General features: G+C 38.5%; 1 protein-coding gene across 4 annotated transcripts in view; it reads left to right on the top strand.

Annotated features, from left to right (window-relative positions):
• The window catches only part of Scar (wiskott-Aldrich syndrome protein family member 3 SCAR), a 59,974-nt gene that overhangs the window by 22,685 nt on the left and 13,466 nt on the right, over nucleotides 1–23,823 (top strand). Inside the window, exon 1 of one of the 4 annotated variants that reach the window (XM_076437134.1) lies at nucleotides 11,015–23,659. The exons of the other annotated variants lie outside the window; for them this stretch is intronic. The gene's annotated coding sequence lies outside the window, so the exon portion shown is untranslated. Of the gene's footprint in view, nucleotides 1–11,014; nucleotides 23,660–23,823 lie in introns of those variants that run through there. 4 annotated transcript variants of the gene reach the window in all.

Raw genomic sequence — 23,823 nt, forward strand, 5'->3', positions numbered from 1 at the left:
GTTATTGAAGTAACTACTTTCTTTTTCTCAGTGTACTTTTACGTCTACGAGGCGTAATTTGCATTATTCGGCAGTATGTCGCTGTCGCAGCTTTATGAAAATACATAGCTACATGCTATGCACGATAGAAATTACGATAGAAATCGTACCGCGGAATCTACGTTCGAAAACATGGCGCGGATCAACAGTAAGTCAAGTATAATCGACCGGTTTAGCAGCAAAATAACATAAAAGTGCGACCGACCTACGAGTATATTTAACTCGCTCGCTAAGCAAACACTCTGTCCCCATTTCGATCTTGTCAGGTAACCTGTCGTCGCTGAATCATTGCCGTCGAGTGGTTTCGATAAGTGAGAGATCGCGAGTTTAACTCGATGCAGATTGATCGGTATAGTTGATGCTAGTGGAAAAGGCAGCAACAAATTCTTAAAAAAAAAAGAAATTTTGTATCTTCCTTTTATCAGGTACTATCTAATTGATTTAAGAAAAACACTCGGGTTCGTGCTGTTTCTTAGATCGTGTAGTTCTACCATTTCCTTGCGACCTGTCATTTTAATAAAGTCGGTGAAGGTCCCATAAAAAGTTTACTTTCATCAATTTACGTGTTCCTTAAATATTAATCAAAAGAGAATAGAATTTTATTTCGTCCTAAAAGAAAAACTTCATCTAAAATGTTCCTCACGATTCCGACTTTTAAAAGTCGGCAAAAACAGACGTGAAAAGAGTTAACAGGCTTCCGCAAGGCATTTGTGCGACCTCGTGTCCCTTGTAAAATCAAGGAACAGTAAAATGTGAATGTAAAAGGGAGAGAATCCTTATAATTGCTATAAAGTAGCTACTAATTGCCGGCCGTAGGACTTAATTACAGGCAACCCGGTAAAATCGCTTTCCGACGAGACACTCCGTTTAATGTCTCCAATAAAACGACCCGGCATCGATGAACGAAAATACAGACGAAAATTGTTGCATCGTGGGGCACGTGCGTGGATGAGGCAGAAATTAAAAACGAATTAAGAATCACTTAGCGGCGGGGCCCATTTGAATTACAGATACGATCTGTACGCTATAATTTTTTCACGATCCGAGAGAGCCCGTCGTTAAAACGAGACAGTATTATGTGCTGTAGTCGTTACAAAATGTTAGTCGTACACTCATTTGAATACTTAATTAACTTAGTCCGGTGTCCTGCTAGCGAAACGCTCCTCGTAATGAGCTTCATATATGGACGTGGCTAATGCAGAACGGTCTTCTCGTAGATAGCCGGGAGTCGACCGCGTGCGTAAAATGGATGTTAACCCAAATAATGAAGCATATCGAGCAGGGAGACTGTGTTCATTATCTCGTTGTCATCGCACCTTTGTCCCACAAACTGTCGATGAACGTTGCATAAATCAGTTTAGGGGAGCAATATTGCTTCACGCAATTAAACTTGCTTCTGGACAATTTAGGACAACCGACTGGGACATCTGGAACAACTATTCTCTGACTGTTCATTCAGTTTAATGAATTCTTTCTAGATAAGAAAAACCCCAACTGTCCGACTTTGATTTTGATAAACTTTTGTGGGACGATGGTACGTGGATCCCTAATGATGTCTGCAAAATATTGGGTGTAGTTACTCAATAGTTTTAAAGATATAGACAATTGAACTTCGAAAACTTGAGCTGCAATCATGGTATATCAACAAGGTATGAAAGCTTAATTGTTTATATCTTTAAAACTATTGAGCAACTACACCCAATATTTCGCAGACATCATTAGTGATCCATATACCATCGTCTCGCAAAAAATTATCAAAATCGAAGTCGGATACTCGTAGTTGTATTATTTTTTTGTGACCTTTGTGATGAGGGGTGAGAGCACGAATTGAGGCAGAAAAATTACACATGCCATTTCATATTCAGTCCAGGTAGTATCGTGTTTAGTGTCCTTTTAATAAGAAAAATGCCAGACATAAGTTGGCGAAAGTCCCATAAAAAGACAATGAAAATTGTAAGTGCCTGTCGTTCGCGTGATGCCGTAGAACGCGTGTAGATTCCAGATACACTAACAGGGGAGTAAATATGAATTTACGAGAAGCATTCGTCGAACTTCGAATTCGCACGAAAACTCGTGTTTTTGTTTGTAGATGAGATCGATAAGAGCGACGGGTAGTACATACACAGAGTGTGCACGAAATGTGTGGCACACGAATAGCTCTGGATGTTGTGTCGAGCAATAAAGCAGAGTTTGGGTTGGTTCTGGGTGACTCACGATCAGAAGGGAAACCGCTTCACGCCTGACCAACAACGACCACCCAGTTCTTGGTCCAATTTACCAACCAGCTTGATCAATATTGCATGCGGGCCTACTACCGAACTGTTAAGAAATGCTTTTTTGCTGTTTCCCCCCTGCGACACACGCGCATCGAATATCGATTGCGTTCGCAACCGTGGGCGGCAGAATTGCAGTTTGTTGTACAATATGGGGAGAACGGTTCTGTCTTCTACGTTGCAACGTCGATTATTATTCGAATTCGTGTAAAACACAGTCAGTGCGGAAAGTATTCGTGCAGAACACAAAATTACAAATATTCTAAAAGTATTAGTTTTAGGACTCGTAGAAATCCTGTTTTTTTATTATAATTTGATTCACGTGTAGACTGATCAATGTTTTGCCATGGCCTGCTTGTCCCTCCGATATAAACCGTACTGAAAATGTTTGGGGTATAATTGCGCGCAAGTTTATAAAAACTGCAAACAATACAACTCCATTATCGAACTAAGGGATGCGGTGAATGAAGCGTGGGGGCGTCCGTTAGAACAGAAGCGCTACAAAAGTTAGTTTGTCAATGCCCAATCGTAGTTTTAATATAATTCAAAAAATGGAGGTTACGCTAAACATTAAAATAGAAATAATAAAAAAAAAACAATTGTTAATTTCAACTTTATCCGTATAAAACGAAAATAACATTATAGAAATTTCGCAGTTTGTTCTGTGTAAAAAAATTATATTGTTGTTTTCTTTTATCAATAAATGTTATACACTTATGTTTCGAAATCGGTGTGTATGCTTTCTTTATGTAATCCGGAAATGCTACCAAATACAAATTTCTCACTGTTCTGGTATAATTATAAGAATTCATTATAAACACACAGCGAGTTTATAGAAATTTCGGCGAGTGTATTTAGCACAGTCTCGTGACAGTTACGGAAGCATCGTCATCAGAGAAGTTCCACAGGAAAGTCAGGCGCTGAAAAGAGAATGCCACCGCGTGACAAAGAGACAATTAGGAAGTAAAACACAGTGGATCGAGGAAGTAATTAAATTGTGAGACAGCAGAAAATTCATGGCAGCCTTCTATTAATGAAAATCTTGGTTACTCGAATAACGTTTTGCTGGTGGTAGTGGTTCCACTCTAATTAGTCGAATAATAAACAGTGATTATTTTTAATCGCCGTGAGACTCGAGAAAAAAAATGCTTGTAACCGTTCACAAACTGTTTATAATGCAGGGGTGTAAACGCGTGCGTAACATGTCCAAGCGTTGTTCTTGTACGGCGTACGGCCTGGATGATAACTCGTGTTAGGCTCACGTTCGTGGAATCGTAACTCTGTGTTAGTTGTGGATAGGAGAATGACGTCATTCGCTTCCCCTTTTATTACAAGAGGGGCAGCAGAGTTCTGTTATCGAAAGAACCGACGCATTACACCCCGATACACGTTTCTGCCAATTTAACGTCCGCCCTGGGGTGAACAATGTTCGCGACAGACCTATTTCCTTTCAACGAAAACACGCTGCCCGATCGATCGGCTGTTCCGCTGACTTTTTAATGAAACGAGAAACATTCGGTTTGTTCGACGCATCGACCGTATTTTCAACGATTTTCCAAAACGAATTCTCCGGTCAGATTGCACAAAGGGAATTCGCCTGGTGTCGGCCACTAGTTTTATTAAACAATTGAAACGCATCGACTCTTTTACCAATGAAAACGGTACGGGCACATACACACACATGTTAGGCTAAAAAATAGATTAGTATGTGTATTGAAAATGGTTGTAAATGTATTGAATAATTAAACATTTCTAATATATGCATCTGATAGTTTGTCGAGCTTATTGTTCACCGTTTCTATTCATAGCGAAAAGCATTGTCTGTGTCTGATTGTTCTCAGAATTTTCTATCGATTCATAGTACATCATTGTAGCTAGCACATCAATTGAGCCAAGCTAACGGTGTACGTAAATATTGACGCCAGCAGCAATGTCCAGCAACGAACGACGTTGCCACCCACGTTTCGATTTCTCGAAATGAATTGTCGAATTGAGAAGAACACATGTTACATCTGCCAATTGTGTGTTCGCAGTTAACAAGATGCATTCTAATTAATGGATATTATCTGTCATTCCAATTAAAGAAACTTCTTTAATTGTGGCAATCGTTTTCATGTTTTCTAGACACTAATTAAGTTCAGAAAGAGAGGAGATGTATTTCCGCTATTAATTATATTAATAAGTCGAAGATAATATGGCAATATTCTCAAATTCTTCCAGTTCTGTATAATTTGACATTCTTGTCATAAATCCTCACTTTATGACACTGTCGTGCATAACAAATAACATTTTATTTTTGTCGTTAGTTCCGGTTTCTTTTTCCTTGTAAATTCACGAATCCGAGTTCGCTACCGAAAGGGTCACAGAGAATTAAAGGGTTTGCTTGACATCGCGGGGAGGTCAGGAGCTTCTTAGGCGTGAAATTTAATGAACTTTTCGTTCGGTAATTGTAACTAACCGCTAATGAGAACCGGGTGTTCTCAAGGGCGTCCGTCCGTACACTTCAGACGTCTTCTTGGCGCAGTAACCCGAGTACAGATGTTTTAGCGAGTGACTTTCACTTACACTGTGCCGAGGAATTCAGGGTAATGAACTTGCAATGCAAAGATTAAGAGATCGCTTCTATGTATAACAGTATACATACGTACTATCCAAACATAATCCCTGTAACGCCTCTTGAAAGTAAAAGTGTCTATCGCTAGTACACATAGGAGACATTTACGAATAAAAATAGAAATGTAATAACTTTCTTATACTGCCATGTTTTATTAGGCAAAGTTCGAAACACTTATCTTTTTAATTCTTCAGTTTTATTCGTAAAGAAAAGATTGTATAAAATCTTCGCCAGTATAATTTGATTAATAGCATCCTCCAGTTACAAATATTATTTTGTAACTATTACATTATGCAATTAAATAAACCGCACACTTTTTATAAATTGACTCAACAGAGTTCATTCAATAACGAGAAAAGCAGAAGCAAACCACGTCTTTACGATTTGAATGTAACACGTCAAGTGAAGATCATTCGGGCTAGAAAATTGAACGATACTATGAACAAACAACCAACGGTTTCATAAACAAACTGAAATGAACTGATATTGAATGGGTCGTTCCTTCTGTGGAATAATAGATTAATTTTGTTTCTCACAACACGCCTCCTCAAAATTAAATCTATTATTTAATGAAGAAAGATCAATTTTGTTTCTCAAAACAAATTCTCAAAATTAATCTTTCTTCACTAAATAATAGATATTTCAACAGTAACAATATAACAAATCTCGTGTATTCTATAATTATAAGAATGGATTCTATTAACTGTGCATATTTATTTAATTTAAATATGTTATTTGGGTTCCACTAAAATTTTGTATAACATTATAACTTTATTCTTTTTTGTTGCATAAATGCTCCTGCAAGAATACTGGTGGTTATGAGTATTATTCCAATTTGACCGTTTCATTACGGTATTATGTAAAATATAATAACCGTGCAGGGTCGCTGGCAAAACAGTTTAGTCATCAGAAATGGAAATGCATTCGCGTGGAACCTCTTAAATCACAGCTCTCGTGACATTTTTCTGCGCGCACACAAGACACAAGCAGAACGCGTAGTATAAATACTTGATGGGAAGATTTGCTTGATGCTCTGCTAACGCGTACCCATCGGTATAATTTATTCAACCTGTTGTTAGTAACCTCAACGACTCATATCCTTCCTCTATCGGCGACCTAAATATAGAGAGATGAGCTACCTGAGTGTAGTTCATCGACACGACAACGCGATCATACTGGAATTACATCGCCGGTACATAAGTCTACTTATTTAAAAAAAAACACTGTTCAAAGCGATTATCTTTATATTCCGTTAAAAAAATACACAATCTGCTGAAAGTGCGATTAGTTAAAAGGTCATGTACCAAATGATCAATTAGGAAAATTAGTAAAAAGAGTCTATTTTAATAGAATTTTGGTTAGACAAATTAATTAAGTATTGTATCACTTTTATCTACTAAAATTATTACTACAGAAAGATATCGCACAGTCTAGTTTTTGCTGATTTTTAATAAAGATCGTTTCACAACATTTCCCTTAATTTTTCGTACACCTTTTAAAAACGAATAACTTTTTCAAAATTGGACCCAACAGTTTGAGCTTTTTTGAGACGTTAGAAGTCTTAGTTTACTAGGTAATGTGTAAATAATTTTTATAAAAAATTGTTATTGGTCGCAATTGCGGAGGAAAAAGTTAAAAAAAAGTCTAAATTCTTCTAAATTTTTTATCTGTGCCTGTAATGAAAATTTAGAAGGTGTCTTTGATAGGTTTTAGTAAGTTGTATACATGTACAAAGTTTTATTGAAATCGATCAACATTGTTACGAAATATAATTGATTGAAAATAGCAAAAATTGTAAGAATCAGCGATTTAAATGAATCGCAAACCCTAAATTCAAAGATTTTTAACTTGATGAATAAAACTAAGTTCTATAAAACTTTGTACATGTGTATAACTAACTTAGATTTAAAAAATACATGTTTCAAATATTCATTACATGCACAGATAAAAAATTAAAAAATCGTGACCTTTTCCCTGCGCAATTGCGATCAATAACAATTTTAAAAAAAAGTTATTTACACATTAGCTAGTAAACTAAGACTTCTAACGTCTGAAAAAAAACCTCAAGCTGTTAGGTCCAATCTTGAAAAAGGTTATTCGTTTTTAAAATGTGCACAGATATTTTGTACACCCACTGTATATGTTATCGTTCAAAATAATGTTTCATGTTACTATTTTTCATTGTTGCGTACTTTTTCTACAATACGCATTGCGCTTTCCAGGAACTAGATATTTAATTATCATAAGGGAATTTAGTAAAGCTATTACTCGATCGCATATCCATGACTTCGTAAGAAGAAACCTTTCTCGAGCATCGCGTGACTACCGGCAGGCAGGGCACGATTTCAAAGCATAAATGGCATCGTTTATAGAGCTGTCGTGGCTCCGAATTGGGAACATGGAGACAGAACTGGTGCATGTCATAACAAACTTTCTTTTAAGGCACTATCGTCCTGTCGAAACGTTACTATGTACCTATCCTCGTAGTATTGGCTAGACTGTAACGCCCCATACGTGTTTACATCCTGTCCCGGAGCTTTTAACTACCATCGAGTAACCGTGAACCTTGAAATAACCGAAATCAATCTGGTTCATCACGTGAACATACAGTTACTCGAATTAATATTCGGACGCTCTAAAAAAGACGATCACTTTCTTAATATTGTACGGTTGGAACTTCTTTGGGAAGCTAGAAGAATTAATTTACTACAGGATGTGAAAAGAAATTTTTTCAGAAATTGCAATTGATCGGAATTGTAGAACAAATACTAAAAGTTGCATTTTAAAACTTTTTTATGTGGGCCTATATTGAAAATTTTTAAAAATACGTTTTGTAGATCCGTGTGAATTAAACATATTCTGAAAATTTCGTCAAAATCGGTCGTTGCAATGAACTACCAACGTTCAAAGATTTTTCAAACGTTCAAGATTTCAAAAACTTTACTTTGTCGAAATGAAAGGAGACAATCTGTGTGTCCCATTTAAGTGAGACACTCTGTACAGTAATTAAAGAAAACATAGGCACGAATTGGACATCAATGATCGTCACTTTGAGTATTACGAACGACAATGTTCTAATTACTGTAGTCGCGAGATAAATCACCGGGCAAAGGGGTTAATCTCTAAGCACGCTCGCCAAGCACAATACAGGCTCACCGTAAACGCTGACCGATTCTACTGCGGTCACGTTTCGAGATTAAATTCTGCAGGTACAACAGCGGCGGCGACGTACTGCGATATTCAATATCTGTCTCGAATGTGCTCGATTATCGCTGCTGCGGTGGATCTCATAAATAAAGCCGACGAAATGCCGGGGGGATAGCGGTGTCGGGGGTCGAGTGGCTTCTGTAAATGTCAGAAATAGCGTTTTATCGAGGCCCCGTGCCACGGTCAGGTATCGTTATCGGGCAACAAGCCGGAATCGTCGGCACGTTAGCGCCAAGAGACGGTACGTATATGTTGCTTTAGTATGTGTATCTGCTTTTCGTCGGTTATTGCCTCCGCGCCCGGTCGCTCGTGACTGCAACGTGAAATATTTAACGAACGGGAAATTTAGGTCGTGGTACTGCGCCAACTTACGTATACGTGCTACTTGGCCAGGTAATCCGGGACACTGTGTTCCACCAGTTCCGACAAAATGACGTTCGCCTCGTTCTCGCGCACAGATTCGCCCGCAAACTGACATTTTTACCGTTCTCTTTCTCTTGGAAAACGCTTTTCCCACTGCGAAAGCTCCGATTTCCAGACAAAACACAAGAGGTCGCAACTTAACCCTCGACTGGTACACGTTTTGCACTCTAAATTCACCCTTTTACGAGTCAAATTCATCCTCACGCGAATCAATTTCACCCTTTTGTAAAAAAAGCGTCTCTGTCCAATAAAGTGCTTCGCCTGAAAAGCATTTCGTTCAATCCAATTTGGGCTCTCTTCGAAGCCACGCAACGTCTGTCTGACCTATTTCACAAACACTGATATTATCAGGGATTGGGTGGTGACTTCGAGTCCTATATACAGGGTGTCCCAAAACCCCTTCGACTCCGGGAAATGGGAGGTTCCTTAGGTCATTTGAAGCAACATTTTCCTTTGCACCAATGTCAGCCGGGGCTTTGTTTAGGAGTTATTAACGAAAAACACGGACCAATCAGAGCGCGACCTAGACGCGCGATGGCACGTTCAACCAGGCGCGCCGGGAGACGAGCGTGGTGTAACGCCGCGATGCCCCAACGAACAAGAGTTTCTCGAGATTATGTGAATCTCCCCCGATTTGGATGAGCTTTGGATATGTTGTCAAGACCATGATTCTGAACAACATTTCCCTTTACAGTTTTTATCGGCCGGATTTAGTTTACGAGATACATAATTGTAAAAACTTGTCATTGTAAATCGATCGATGTACTATCTTCTACCCGATTTGGATGAGCTTTGGATATGTTGTCAAGACCATGATTCTGAACAACATTACCCTTTACAGTTTTTGTCGGTCGGAAGAACTTTACTTGTCAATTCATATGGGTGGATCTCTTTACCCGACTTACGGCAATTTTACCCGAACGAGGGAAAAAGCAGAAACTAATTGTATTAAAAACTCACTTATTCAGTCGTAAATCCATTTGCTGCTTCGAAAGGTGTGCCACTGGGTCACTCGGTGACGAACTGCACAGATGTCTTCAGGTATACGACAGTACCGAAAGCTAAGGGACGTACGGCCAGGTCGACGAACTGCACAGCCGCTGGTAGAAGGCCTAAGGGAAGCGCGGTCAAGTCGACGATCCAGAATTTCACTTTCACTTTCGAATCAATAAATAATTCGTATGTTTATTTCACACAGATGCCTTGAAATTTTTCCACACTCACAATCACTGTTCACATTTGTCAACACATAGTTATGCACTAATAATAATTGCTTAAACTAATTAAACGATTATTTAATCCAATCACTAGACTGCGGATCTTTATGTAAAATGAAAGTTGGCTGCCGCTATTACAAGGGACAGAAGCCAGACAGATATTTGATTCTTACTGTGATCATTTTAAGAAGTTGAAAATAATACATTGGTGTTTTGAAATTATTTTAATCTCTCTACTGTATTAAAATGCACCTACTCATGTTTGCTACAAATGCATGAAATCCGCAGTCTAGTGATTGCATTCCCTGATTGTTGTGATTTGTGCAGCAGGACAAGGATATGGCAATTATTATTAGTGCATAACTATGTGTTGACAAATGTGAACAGTGATTGTGAGTGTGGAAAAATTTCAAGGCATCTGTGTGAAATAAACATACGAATTATTTATCGATTCGAAAGTGAAAGTGAAATTCTGGATCGTCGACTTGACCGCGCATCCCTTAGGCCTTCTACCAGCGGCTGTGCAGTTCGTCGACCTGGCCGTACGTCCCTTAGCTTTCGGTACTGTCGTATACCTGAAGACATCTGTGCAGTTCGTCACCGAGTGACCCAGTGACACACCTTTCGAAGCAGCAAATGGATTTACGGCTGAATAAGTGAGTTTTTAATACAATTAGTTTCTGCTTCTTCCCTCGTTCGGGTAAAATTGCCGTAAGTCGGGTAAAGAGATCCACCCATATGAATTGACAAGTAAAGTTCTTCCGACCGACAAAAACTGTAAAGGGTAATGTTGTTCAGAATCATGGTCTTGACAACATATCCAAAGCTCATCCAAATCGGGTAGAAGATAGTACATCGATCGATTTACAATGACAAGTTTTTACAATTATTTATCTCGTAAACTAAAGCCGGCCGACAAAAACTGTAAAGGGAAATGTTGTTCAGAATCATGGTCTTGACAACATATCCAAAGCTCATCCAAATCGGGGAGGATTCACATAATCTCGAGAAACTCTTGTTCGTTACGGCATCGCGGCGTTACACCACGCTCGTCTCCCGGCGCTCCGGGCTGAACGTGCCATCGCGCGTCTAGGTCGCGCTGTGATTGGTCCGTGTTTTTCGTTAATAACTCCTAAACAAAGCCCCGGCTGACATTGGTGCAAAGGAAAATGTTGCTTCAAATGACCTAAGGAACCTCCCATTTCCCGGAGTCGAAGGGGTTTTGGGACACCCTGTATATGTAGAGCACAAGAACGCTTGAAATCGAGTAAAATCGATTTGTGCCTTCGTTTGATTAGATTTCGGGGAAGGTTCTGTCATCAATTCACCAACCGTAAGCTTATTACCAGACTACGGATTTTATGCATTTATGACAAAAATAGGTACGTACAATTTAAAGCAGTGAACATATTAAAAAGATTTAAGGACATCGATGTATTAGTTTTTCAACTGTATAAGATAACTAGAAGAAGAACAAAGTTTCTAGGTGGTCCCTGTTCTCTGCAATTGATGTAGAAACTTTTTATTTTGCATATAAAGATCCGCAGTCTACTTATTACAGTCGAGTCTTGTTCTAAGGAAAATCCTCGGGTCCGTGCTGTTTCTTAGATCGTGTGGTCCCATTATCTTCTGTGACATGTTCAATTCATGTAAGAGAATCATGAAATTAGAAACCGAGTCGTCTCCAGAGCCACTGAGGCTGAAAATAAACAAAACCAGCTAACTAAAATAATCCAGAAATATGAAATAGTGATGATCCATTTAAATGAAGTATTTAGAATATAATTTTATAATAGAAGTGACTACAAAGTATCGGTGAATATTTTTAACATCATTTTTCAACTCCACCCATCCCCTGGTAATTGCATCATTAACTCGAAGCCACCCTGTACACCGAGCCGGGAATTTCATTAGTATTGCGCGGCGGCGGTTAGGGCCGGACTGTACTCAAGGTAAAATTGCGTTAACTCCATCCATTTATGGGGAGCATAATGGTCCGAGGTTCGTTATCAACTTTTCCGCGATTACTTTCGTTCCCACATGTCGGTGCGCTTTTTTTTCCATCTTCTTGGCAAAACGCGTTGTTGGAAATATCCGCGTTCTAGTATAATAAGTAGCGTAAGCTAATCGAGGCGACACGGTCTGTGGGATAATCGAAAGATGCGTCCGGTTAACCGGCGTCGCGGTTAACAAAGAGCTTATGTTAATGGCCAACGTGCAGCGATTTTGCAATATCAGCCGAACGACACGCGTGCCTCGAATCGAATCTACGACGACGTGGGACCGTGAACGGTGAACGTTGCACGCACACACGCCTGGAATTCCACGTTTCCACCGCGGTGACATTCCTGAAGCCTCTCCGCGCCGCGTTTTGCCTCCCTCTTCGGACAATTGAGTCGCAACGCCCGGCTATTTGTCGATCCGCGATACAGTCGACCGAGCAAACACCTTGCGAAACCCTTCGCGGACCTGCGAATCGAACGGGACGCTTCTGTAATAGGTCATTGTTTTCGATAATTAGCCCTCGACTCGGTGGGCGTGGTATCAATCTTTCGAATCAATGCGCCTGTATTCATTAGCGCTGCTTGTCTCATGCTAAATTAGCCTGAGCGCTTTGTTCCGAATGAAATGACAACATTGGTAGCCGCGGAGGTTCCGGTCCCTTCAGAAAGGATAAGAGGATGCTTCTACAGTTGATTTGGTGTCTAAATAAATATATAAGTATTTTATAAATCAATAAATAATTATAAATATTCTTGTTGGGCGAAATCAGGGACCATAAATCGTCTCACTTACAAATAAGGATTATAAGTAGACTGCGGATTTTATGCATTTATAACAAAAATTGGTATGCACGATTTAAAGCAGTAGACATATTTAGAAAATTTAAGAACATCAACGTATTCGTTCCAGTTTAATAAAATAATTAAAAGAAGAAAGAAATTTTTATTTAGCTTCTGTGTCTTAGAATTGATGCAGACATTTTTTATTTTGCATAAACAACCGCAGTCTAATTATAAGTAACCGAACATTTTTTGTCTTGCGGTCAATGTTATCGTTGAGAGAAATTCATTTCGATCGCTCATAACAGTCATTGACGAAGGAAATTTGTAATAGTTATTATTAAATAGTACACCTTTCAAATGGACAATCAATTATCAAAGACAGTTAGCAAACAGATTTTGAAGAGTCTTGTTGTACGAAACCTTCTCAACGAATTTCACAGGCTTGCTCCATCCGAAAAAGAGTAGACAACTCAATAATTAAATAAGCAACCGAAATTAATTTTCTCATCAATAATTATTATGAACAATTTGACTGGAAAAATGGTGAATTTGTTGAGTTCAAAACCTATATTCTATAGATCTTCAAATTTTAATGATACTCAGCATCGAGGATTAAACATGTTTTCTTTTTAATTGGCTGACAAAGGGATGAAGACCTTGAAGTGGGGGATGAAAATCTTGTTAACACTTTCTCGGCCAGTAACGTGCTACTACGTCTCTTGAAACACTATAATGTGTTTATAAACTTCGTCTGCTTCTCACACAGCTCGGTGAAATGTATATGACGAGAGGCTCCGGTAGGTGAACGGTATTTCTGAGCCGGGTATATGGGTTTCTCGTATGGACGGTCGCATGGTCGCATGACCATATGGACAGCATGTGCAGGTTCGGTTTTCATAGGCACACACGTGCGAGCCAGAATGAATCGAGCTGAACGTGGACACGATTAAACGACGACGGAGCCAAGTCATTGCCACTTGCTAATGCGTGTTAAGTAAATTGAAATAATGTCTGCGGTTATTGTTCACTGTGCTCGAGCGTATGGCAGCGAGAGTTATTACATATCGCCAGTGTTTGTGACACTGCAGACAGTGACACTGCAGATTTCTATACAGTAATGTCTTGATCGACAGTACGGGAACTGTACGATCTAAGAAACAGCCCGGATCCGAGGGTATTTCTCAGATCAAGACTTCACTGTACGATTCATACAATTAGTAAATAGTACTCGCTCTGTCCCATAATAATAGTAGCAAGTGAATATTTAAACGGGAATTATTGGCGAATGCAGCTTTAAGTTATGTTCTAGTGCAAAATTGCGAAGCCTTCAATCAAAATCAATATTTTACGACATCGGTCATTTGTTTTGACACATCTTTCAATTTTTAACTTTCTTTTGCTACTATTATTATGGAACAAATTAAATTCATCAAGTGCTACTATTATTATGGAACAGAGGGAGTATATTGATATCCTTCAACTATTTTAAATTTCCTTCATTTGACACATTCTTGGCAAGAAATTAATTTAATAAGTACACCTATAAAAACAGACATACAGACAGACAGACAGACAAGAAAGCGAGCTAATAAAAACGTGGTAAAATAGCAATCGCACAAAAGAAAATCATTTTTTCCGCCAGCGGAAATACCAGAATGAATCAGGTATTCTTCGAAGTTTCCAATCCAAGGATTGTGCAACCTCTTCAAACATTGAGGAGGCACGCTGTTATCAACCCCATTAGTATCTTTTATCAGAGATATCGTTCGCAGGGTGACATGAACGTAAAAGTGCGGTCACGCAGTCCGATCAAGAGATTAGCCTTGCAATCTGTCAGGGTTCGGTAACCAAACGGCGAGAAATCGTTTTTGGAAACCGTGTCAATTCCATCACGATTTTAAGTGCCGGCGAAAATTGGATCCAGCATTAAAACGCCTACGCAATCGACCGCCGCGGACCCATCTCGTTCGCGAATAAAACGAATGATATAATAACTGGAACCAGTCCGACAACATTTTCGTGTGTCGCGCGAATTATTACACCAGATTCCCGAACTTGGCGCCTCGCATTCCTGCTATGCTTTTTGCTCCTCTTCGAGTAACTAAGGTTTCGTAAAAGCTTATGCAATTTTATGTAAGGTTTACCTCCATATTTGACCGTAATTAAATGAACCGTTTCTCTGATGTAACGTCGAAGTTGACCGATCAAAATCATTTTGAATATGTTCTTAAGACACGATCTGGAAAATAATTAGTGACAAGATTCTGTTGATTTTTTCCAACGAAATTTTTAGGAGAAATTTTCAGAAATTTCATGCCAAATCGATCACTTTTTGCAGGCACCATCGTCGATTTTGTTCTAAATGAGATATGTTGTAGTCCAAATTTGGCCACCACCACTACAAATTTTTCGACATTATAAAGTTGATTGTCGAGGTTGAAAAAATTATTTTGTAATAGCCCAATCCTTTCTGAATACAACAAAAAAAAATTTAGCTCAATCGGACAAACAGTTCCTGAGATAAAAATTCGTAAGTGAGGCACGTTTTCACCAAAATGGGCAAAAATTGCAAACTTCGAATGCCTGCCATTTCTAAAAAAATTCTAAACCGGCAAAATGATGACTTAAACCCCCTCTAATTTCACATGGACTGCAACATATTTCATTTAGAACAAAATCGACATGGAGAAAATTCTTCTGATTCGATCTGCAAAATAATTAGTGACAAAATTATGTTTAAAAACAAAAACAAGAAAACATGTTTTCTTTTTAATCATCATAAAATGTAAATGGCAGCGAATTTCAAGTGTTCGCAGGTTTACTGCTTTATTATTGTGGAAACTTCTCTAGTTAATTATTCACGGCATTGAACACGAATATCTTTCGCGGACATTCATAAATACAGAAAAGAAAGTGCACTCTTCTTCATCTGGTATTCTAATGTACAGGAATGGTAATAGTAAAGAGTAGTAGCCGGGATGAGCTTGTAATAGTGACCTTTAAATGTTGCTTATCTTGCGCAAGACGATCTGGAGAATTGGGTCGAATTCCCATTCACTAGACTTTGAATGAAGAGATCCTTTTACTGCGCTCGGTAAGAAGTTTCTAATTTAATTCTTCGCGATCCTATCGCGACGCGAGATAAGTCGTTAATCTTGGGATCGTTGGTTACATCTTGGAATTGGAATTTTGCTGACTGCAAGTTTCCGATGTGTATTTATGAAACGTGCCTAGTTAGTTACGATTCACTACTTTACAAATATGCGAAAGTACAGCAATAAATCAAAGGTGGCGGAGAGTTAACAATTTTTTGAAGTTGTCGACAGAGAATTTATTAAGTTTCCTGTGTGTGAAAAGCTGCTTGTCCTCAGTTTTTACCCCTCCGATAGCGGGAGTATCAAAATCGTCGTTCAATTACTCAGTTTCGGGGGAATTAATGAAATGAACAGCTGCTGCGTCAGTTGATACAGCATAAACCTATAAAAAAAACCTTCAAAAAATTTATAATTAAAGCAATTTCCTTATTCGTGCAACATCTCATACATGATTTTCCCGGAAGAAATTATGATAATTTAAGTATCGACTAATTTCGCAAGTCTGTGTGTCGATGTTTCTCGAGGTGAAAGTACAGCATTCGAAAATTCGGATGCAGCGTCGAGTGTCCCACAGTACAATGTAGCTGGTTGCAATTATCCGCGGAATTCTTACCGTATTTCCCGCGGTGTCTTGTTTCTGAGATCGATGAGAACGTTCTCCGTTTTCAGTGTAAACGTCACACCAATCGTGTATTTTTCATTAACCCGAACATGGAGGCTCTTCCGTTCGCCGGTTGCCGTTGAATCAGTAAATCCCTACTTGGCACCAAACGCGTGGGAGCGGGCAGAAAAAGCAGATACTACGATGTGTAAGGTCGAGGGGGGGGGGGGCTAGGTGCACGGTGACTCATACATATAATACTCGCATAATCTACCAGTGTGTTTCACTAGAATCGTTGCCCCTTCCTGCTCGTCAGTTACGTTGAAATATCGGCAGCGAAATTGCAAATCAACTACAGATTTGAAAGGAGTACAGTAACGTCTCGGTATATGTGAAAGAGATCTGCACGATTTATGACAAAATTTATCCTGCTTATCCCAGAATATATCTCAATAGCCAACAAGAAGAATGATAAACCATTTTAGTTTTTAATTATTTTTTTTATAAATCTATTGCTAACATGTTCCTGACATTATCCTGATTAAAATGAGTCCAAACATGACATAATTCGGAGCATATTTGCTTGTTTAATTGACGATTCAGTAATACCTCGATAGTTTCATCAAAAAATATGTTTATACATAGAAAAAACTAGAACGACAATACCTTCTTAAGCTTAAAATTTTTATAATTTCGGCTATAAATATAGGAAAGATTCTAGACAATAATAATTAGTAAGTTGAAAATGATATGAGCCGTTTATTTGGAAAGTGGGCCAAGTCCATTTAAGTTTAAATTGAGATATTTAAGAGTACGCTCTTTTCAATGAAATTAAAAATATATGTATAGGATACCAATGTATCCTAGTTAAATCCGAGTTAAATTTACAATTCCTATTAAAATAATAGCAATTATTAAGTGAATAATATGTGTCTTCTTACCAAGAATGAACTTAAGCCACTTTCAAAATTAACAACTAGATTTGTCATAAAATTTAAAACAGTCCAAGTCCATTCGATATAATTTAAAATACTTCAAATTGAAAACAGAGCTACTACCTTCACATCAAACAACTGACAAAAATTTGTATCATTCTATTGACCAGCTGATTTCCTTTTTACAAAATCTTTGTGATTCAAATATATTGGTTACAATTTGCTTCAGAATGAAAAGATAACGTAGAAATGTAAATATTAGCTTGATTTTTCTCGAAAACGGACTTAGGCCACTTTCAAAATAAACGGCTCATATATTCTCAGATTCTTTGATGCGCGTACTCCATCTTCTCCACGAAAATTGTCTTCCCTTCTGACACAATTCAACCACAGATCATAACTTCCGCAGGCTAGCATTTTCTTTGATCGACCGGTCGAATATGATTTTTCTAGATGGAAATCAGGGAAACGTGTGAGTCATTGTGTTTGCCGCAGGGCAGAAAAGAAGTGTTCGCGTGGGTGAGAGGCGAATCGGCTCAGATCGCGAGATTAATCCGATGGAAAACAAATATGGCCGGATAGAAACTGGTTCTCGCCGATATGATTATAATGTTCGCGCCACGGTGTGTATACGTGTATTGTTTGTAAGAGCTCTCGAAGTCTGTACGATTGAAACACTTAGCGTCGCACGATGATTGATATGCCATTCAATGTAACGTTTCCTATATGTTTTGATTCGAACAGAGATGTAGAACCCGTTGCGAATAGTGAAAGCTATTAGCCTCGCTCAAAGTCCTCGTAAAAATTGACACTAACAGACTTTTCAACAACACGAAACATCCCCTGCCCATCAATTTTCATCCTTGTCTATCTTCCATAGCTTTTCACGGATTTTGTTTACCAATAGACAAAGAGAAATACACTTTTGCATTTATTTATCAGGAACGTTAAATACAAAATCATGCAATTCTACGTTTCGTAAAATTATTGAAATCTTAGGCAACATTTCTGCGTTTATTATTACTAAAATACAACGAAATAAACATGTTTTACTTGAATCGCAATGAACTGGAGTGGAATAGACATTTATTTTACTCCTTATTATGTTTAGTAGGTTGAAAATAATATGTTTAAATATTACTAATATATTTAGTGATAAGCTCATTTCTTTTAAATTCTTTAAATTAGATCACTTTCATAATCATGGGCACAAATATCCCGGACAGAAAAGGTTTGTTGCTCAATATGCGTTCCGAAGTTTCCGTGCACAATATTGGTAACCGTGGAGAACGATCAAGCCCGCAATCACAAGAAATCATCGCAAAAGACTTTCTACTTCCCGGGGCCATAATACCCGATTGTAAAATGTAAATGTCAGCCCACATGTCGACGCGACTTCAACCGAAGGGCTCCATAAACCGTGAGCGACGATATTCTCGTTGTCCCATTCACGTAAACGCAATACTATACGTGTCAGCTAGAGTTACATCATCGATACGCGGACGTGTCAATGTATGGGAAAAATAACCATCGCAAGGTGTATCAAATTGTTGAACAACTGTTACTTAAAAGTTCAATGATCGTTTTCAATGGACATTATTTATACTAGACTTAATTCGTAATTACTTAATACGTAATTGTATAGATTGCTATGCTGCGGGTGCTTGTGCAAATTTATGGATTAATTTACAGAGCCTATAATTAAGGATTAGCTTTTATATGCTTTGTTAAAGGTTCATTAAAATTGATCAGCCCATTGTCTGCACTGGAAGGTGGAAAATTGCATATATTTGAAGCAGACTGCGGATCTTTATGCATTTATATTGGTTACGAAAATGTTCAAAAAAGGCTGGAATATAAAGTTCGATAGAATTTTGTACAATTTTTATTTGTTCCGGATCTGCAAATGCTGTTCCCATTCGAAATAAGATTTTATTTCATTCCACTTTCTTCAAATTTATCTAGAAAAATTGGAAACTGCATGATCGTCCCCAGTGCAAATTTGTTTAATGACAAATTCGCATTTTTGTGGTAGTCATTACGTACATTAAATGTTTCAGTTTCATCCAGATTTTTATCGATTCCAGAGTATAAAGGGGCCCTTAATGAACTGAAACTTTTCCAATTTCTATGGACTCATAAAAGTCTATATCCGCGTAAAAATCCGCAGTGTCGTAATTACGATGCGCAAAAAGGGTGTTTGGCGAACATAATAAAAGTCTGACATGAATAGGGTCTCAAAGGGGAGAGAATCGAGTAGCAGGGGAAAAAAGAGGAATATTAGGGAAATGTCTGTGACACAATATTCTTGCCCGTGGACGTATCCAGGCAACGACTCCTGGAAACAGAGGGATCGGAAAGGGAAAAGAGGAGGGCTAACCCTAACAGGTGCCACCTGAGCCTTTTACTCTGTTACACGTTCATAAGTGACACAAAAGGCGGGGGTGGTTTAACGAGGGAACGGATAAAGCTGAGTTTACCCACGGCCCCACTAATTAAAAGTACTTTGTTCATTGCATATTACTATGAGCACCTGGGGTGGGCCATCATTAGACGTCTTCGAAACTTTAAAGTCTATGTTTTATCACAACTATTCGTAGCTCTCTGTAAGAGATAGTTGTTGTCTTATTTTGTAAAATACAAATTTTTGCCTAAAACTTGAATACACCGCTGGATCTTCTTCATTTTACAAGAAATAAAATGTTAAACACACATCGTTCTGCTCGATTGAACATTTCATTATAAATAAAATGTTAAACACACATCGTTCTGCTCGATTGAACATCTCATATTACAAATAAAATGTTAAACATTATCCCATAGTCATTTAAAGCGAATTCCAATCCGCTATGCCGTTACATCCTTCCGTCTTAACTGCCCTTAATCTCGAGCTGAACATAATTCAGCGTATCCAGATCAATGTTAATAAAAAGAAGGATTAAACTTAAGCTGAACACGGTACATATCGCGATCTTCATCGCAGGTGCAACATCCGCTAAAGGAGGATAAGTCGGCCGACTTGTGTTTACTAATTGGTAATTAGAAGTCAGTGGCATAGTAGCGGTACCTTTCCCGGTAGCAGCGACGTTCGTCGTCCTCCATGTCGTTACCGACGACCACGACAACGACGCTGCTGACGACGACGCCTGGTCATGGTCGTATCATTGACCCTGTCAGATATTTCAAATGGTTCTTGCTTCTAGCAGGCCTCTCCTTTGTCATTTTATCGATTCGCACTGGCTGCCACGTGTGCGAAGATCTGCTCGTTCGGAACGAAGAATTCTTGCCTCTATTCAGACCGAATTCTCAGACGATTTGCCATTGAAAATAAAATATATTATCGATCGAACAGTATACATGAAGGTCGCAGAAAATGGGGGAACTACACGATCGAAGAAACAGCACAGGCCCGAGGTTTTTTCTTAAATCAAGACTTTACTTTACATTGAAACGAACGTGTGAAAGCTAACGTTTCCATTCCGTGACGGTGGGCAATTTTTCGAGCGGCGGTTTGAGCTAATGTCTTGTTTAAAAAGTAACATTCTGATCGGCGTGCACGTTGCTGGTTGCACGCAGGGGTCGCACCCGTGTTCCACGCGTGGCCGACCCTAAGCAGCTAATTATCGTCGCGTATTGACCCTGAAGAGAGCCGTGGCGAACGATAAGAGCCAACAACCGGGGCAAGTTAATCGGGGCCAATGGGATCGCGACGGAGGGAGCACGTAAGGAAAGGAAAGGAGTCAAGGCGAGGCCGCAGTCATTGCACTCGTTAGAATTCGTTCCCTAGATTGAAAAGTGCACTATCGACAAATCTAGCATCTCTCAGTGCAAACTCTCAAAAAATCTGCTACGCGGACACGAACGATCGCATGTCTCCGCGAACTCCGCTTCTTCTGCGCCGGTCTGTGTCTCTCCTCTACGCTCCGCCGGCTGATCCAGTCGTAAATTGACCCTGAATGTTTATGCAAATCCCTCGCTCCTAGACTCTGTTGCACAGAGACTACAATTTATGAAGAGTTTATTTCATCAGTCGCGAGTGGCATGCGAATGTCTGCGAGTGCGGTCGATTGCTTCACGGAAATGGGAGTCGAGGGAAATTTATTCGATCTGCTCGGGGTTCCGTTGGCTTGGTGGAAAATAGATTAGACCTCTTGCTAAATTTTTTTTCCACAGAGTTTTAGATCGTTGCCGTTCGAAGTGCATTTTTGCTTAGATGCGTGAAATTCTAACGGAAATACAAGTTTCACTTGTTCTTGGAATTTTTCGTTTTGTAATATTCTGAATACTTGATTTATAAGGTCTGTGGATCTTTGCAAAATGAAACTTGTAAGTAGCGAGGGAAACAGAAGTTCCAATCTCCTTCGAATAATTTTTGTAATTTAACCCTTTGCACTCGGAGCAATTTTAACTGGAGAATTAAACATTTCTTCCGACCTAGAATATGATTTTTCGAATTTTTGTGGGTATGAAATTGGTATAATACCTCATAAAATACCTAAACGTTTAGTAATTGGTTAGATACCAACATATTTAATGATGTAAGCGATATTTTTAATAATGATACAGCAATTTTTACTTTATTTCTATTTTTATTTTCTTCATAAGTGCATAAGATTCATTCACACATACAAGAACTTACAAATTAAAATTGTACAAAAGAATCAGTGGCAATAATTTAACATTGTCAAACATACTTTGTAAAGAAGAAATTCTTCAGGATTTTTATGCAAAATGAAAATTGTTCGTATCTGTTTTTCAACACAAAAAATTGTATTTTAGTTCTTTTAACCGATTCACTACTTTCAATTGCTTGTACAAGGAAACTAACGACGGAAGAGACCATCCATTTTGTATATCTCTTGCGGTTGACAAAATACTGATAGTATCCACGTGTTCTATCACTCGCGCACTGCGGTTGCGTAATTAACATTGCGGGCATCATATTTATTTTAGCTGATGCATCGCGGAGACACGTAACGCGCGAGTTTACAGAATAAATTAGTCTCGTTCCGAAGACAGTGGAACATTTAGATGCCGGTGGCGCCGTTGGATTACAAATAGCTATTGCTCATGCGACGTAAACAACTAGCAAAATGTCTGTACTTTTTTCAGAATACATTTTAATTTTCATTGCAAACAAGACATGTTCAAAAATATTGCAGTAATCCTGTACAGAAACGTTTTCTACGAACAAAGTTAGAAAATTGTATTGTCTTTAAAATAATTCATGAAGCGAACTAGTTCCGAAGAAATTTATTCGTCGCTGATAATAACACGAGGGAATATTTTACACGAAATGAACGATACAGAAATTCGTGATGTCAAAGTAAAATAACAGATTGTGGTTAGCAGAAGTAGCAGCGACTTCCTGCAACAACACTTACTCATCCAATAAGATAAACGCCCCGTTTCATCATTTACTACGAGCTGCTCACACGCCATATTCTTGTCCACATTCCTGAAGAAAAAATTAACGCGGAGATACTTGCTTGAACATGCGAATCTAAAATTAATCGACCAATTTTTGCTTAACTTCGCTTATAAAATAAAATACAAAACTGTGAAGACATTAAAAGAGTTCAGCATTTTTATTCAATTCATGTTTCTTGCAATTGATTTGGAAAATTTGTATTCGCTATCAAAATCCCCAGTCAATAAAGGAATAACTTAATTTGTTCTATCATTGTTGTACACGTGAAAGTATTTTTGGAATGGAACCAGGTCGAAAGTTTTTCCTCTCGGATATTCTAAATGACGATAGACGCAAAGTCAATTGCGGTTGAAATGTTCCCGAGTCATGTCGAGTCTTTCGGTACGGGTTCGTTATGAAAGCGACGAAATTAATTTGTAAAATCACGGATGCCGCGGAGCGAAAAGATAGCGACGAATTGTATGCGCTGGGATTAAAGGGATCATCGGCAGATCGAATATTCATCCCGTTAACAGCCTCGATGTAGCCGGCGACATGTTCTCACAAAGAGCGTCGAGTGTCGTCTTTGCACTCGTCTGTCTACTCCGTTGCAAATTACGTTCCCACGTGTGCGATCGTACCGAACGTTCTGTCACGAGGTTGTCGCAATGAATCGATATACACGGTGCACCGATAATTCTCCGATAATTGAGAGGCTCGTGGTTTCACCACTACACATTGTGTGGATAGCCTTACATTTTCGAAACTGCACGGAAATGTTTGCTCGCGGTCCGTACACGACGAAATTCATAAACAAGTTGGAATAAAATTGTTCATTATCAATAATTAAGCATTAAAGTGTCTCTATTCATTGTTGCCACGACGAAGATTGTATAGCAAGAGGTTGATCTAAGAAAAATCGCAAATACACTGTCAATTAAATCGCTCAGTTCAAATTATATCGCGTGTCTAGTGTCATTTCAATCAGAAGAATGCCAATTAATGAGAAATAGAGAAAAAAGTTATGTGATTGGATCTAGAAACTTCAGTTTTATTTTGGTAAAAATTATGCAATTAATTATGTTCAAAATTTATTAGGATTCACTAAACAGTTACAGAGCAAAAAATGATAAACTGTTACAAAACGTCAAATTTACCGTGTTGCCATTGTTATTTGACGTGTTTATTACCTTGAAGTTCAAATCAGAGGGTACAATTATTCG

The sequence above is a fragment of the Lasioglossum baleicum genome, chromosome 1, assembly GCF_051020765.1.
Source record: "Lasioglossum baleicum chromosome 1, iyLasBale1, whole genome shotgun sequence".
Classification (NCBI taxonomy): domain Eukaryota; kingdom Metazoa; phylum Arthropoda; class Insecta; order Hymenoptera; family Halictidae; genus Lasioglossum; species Lasioglossum baleicum.